This window comes from Chinchilla lanigera, unplaced genomic scaffold (assembly GCF_000276665.1).
Source record: "Chinchilla lanigera isolate Chin_1 unplaced genomic scaffold, ChiLan1.0 scaffold00093, whole genome shotgun sequence".
Lineage (NCBI taxonomy): Eukaryota > Metazoa > Chordata > Mammalia > Rodentia > Chinchillidae > Chinchilla > Chinchilla lanigera.
In genome coordinates this window covers 186,538-188,860 of record NW_004955494.1, presented here as the reverse complement: position 1 = coordinate 188,860, position 2,323 = coordinate 186,538, and positions in this window count along the sequence as shown.

The following is a 2,323-nucleotide window of genomic DNA, read 5'->3' as shown; positions in this document are numbered from 1 at the left end:
GAAGCTCTCACAGTGGGTTCCTGGGTGGGCACTGTTTGGAGCACAGCTAGAAATAGTTAAATTGTTGGAGTTTCTTGAATGAGTAAAAGGTTTCAGTAGCAGGCAGCACATTGGGCCAAAGATGGTTTTGGCCACTTTCGGGAACCGCTCTGAGGAAGTGCTCTTTCCTGAGTGCTCTTACAGGCCTGAGTAAGAAGTACAGTGAAGGCTGCTGCTGAGCGCCACTGGGCAGAGAGGCAGGCTTGTAAGAACACGAGTGTTTGTCTTCATCACCCACAATGATCAGACTTGACAATATGTAAGTTATGCTCTTACCCAAAGTGAAAATGACCATGACGGGGGACCTTTTTGAATTCATTCACGATATCTAGGCAGCCAGGACAGCACAATTAGAAATGCTCATGAAATACCCATGGAAGAAGACTTCCAGAAGTGGCAAGAATGATGGGAAATGTATGATGAAAGCAAGAGGGTGTATTTTTAGAAGATGAGTGGTAATTCTTTTCCTGTAATACTTGTAAAAATTTATACATTCCCTGTGTATTTCAATCATACCTCATATGAGCTTAACATTTGTTGAGTGAATAATTGAGTTGATTAAAAGCTAGGAGAAACATACATATGATAGTGAGAAAAATGCAGTCACCCAACTTCAATGGAGCTCTTTGTATTGTGGAATATTAATTCAATTCAGATACAGCAGCCCTTCCTATCTATGAGTAGCGCATCCATGGTTCCAACCAACAGCAGATAGAAAACTTTGAAACCATAATGTGTCTGTCATGAGCATATGCTGACATTTTCTTACAATTACTCTCCAAAGAACACAATATGACACACATATGGTAACACAGAACAATTACTGAGATGGTGTTATCATTGAATGGGTATTATAAGTGTTCTAGAGATGATTGAAGAAAAAGAGGTTATGCAGAGGTCCTGTGGCACTATATGTCATTATATATAAGGAATTTGAATATCTGACAATGTTGGTACAAATTCTCTTTGGAAATGAAAGGATAACTGTGTATATTTATGCTATTACAGTAGCACCTGTCACAGTACTAATTTTAATTTTCTCTGTTGACCCTTTCATGATAGTCATAATTTAAAAGGATACACTGCCATTCGAAACAAAAGTTTTAGACAAATGTGTAGAAAGAACACATTTGAAGTATTAAATAGAAACCATTTGTATAGAGAGATGAATTTGAATAGATATTCATGCAGGAAGTTAGTTTTAGAACAAGTTGGCAGACTCTGGGTCGCAACGTATGTCTCCCTGCAAAACAACAATTTAACCACTAACCCTCAGTCCATGATAGCTCTGAGGGAAGCCTAGAGTATAATAAATGGTGTGCAGCTATCCAACAGGGCACGAAAAATAAGATGGCCACGTAGAAAAGCATAGAAGGCACTTCCTCTGTGTCAGCTCTTCCCATTGCTTGGCACTGCTTAATGCCAACTGGCATATCCTCAGTTGCATCTTCCCCCCACAAATGAAAAGGCAGAGCAGAAAGTGTCCAGCAGCCCTCAGCACAAACCCAGCAACCCTCCTCATCACCAGGGATGCCTGCAGGTGTTACCAGAGAGGATCTCTGTGGTCTTGTTAAACCTGACCCCAGCTGAAGAGTTGCCTAGAGTCCAAGTCCTATGATCCTCTCTGCCCCAAGGACAAAGCCATGATCACCCTAGAGCTGGAGCCTCCACTATTCTCTCTAAGAGCCGAAGCTGTTGTATATCCGCCCAATGTGTTAAGGCTTGTCCCCACTGAAGTTAGTGTGTAACGTCTGAAAAAGGTGACTACTACTTCAGATGTGCAGACATAAGAAAAAGCTCCAAGGAAAAAGAAACATGGCTACAAGAAAATATGACACCCAGTGCGTGCGCGTGCGCGCGCGCACACACACACACACACACACACACAGAAACACACACAGAAACACACCCCCCCAATGAATTTCCAGTAACCAATTTAAAAGGATGAAAATGGCATAATGAGAGTTAATGCAGACCAATGGGATAGACTAGAGAGGTCAGAAATAAGTCCATGCATCTACAGCCACTTGACCATCACCACGGGTACCAATTTCCTTTGCTCTAAGTGCAGAAGTTCTGGAGGCCTAAGGCACAGCAATGGTTCTAGGATTAACAGTAGTGTATCATGAACTTGATATTTTCCGACACGGTAGCTCCAATGTGCTTTCACCACATGCAACAATTTTTTTTGTGAGAGTGTCTCACTACAGAGTTCAGGCTGGTTTTGAACTCATATGGAGTCAAGGCTGGCCTCAGACTTGAAGTGATCCTCCTGCTTCAGTCT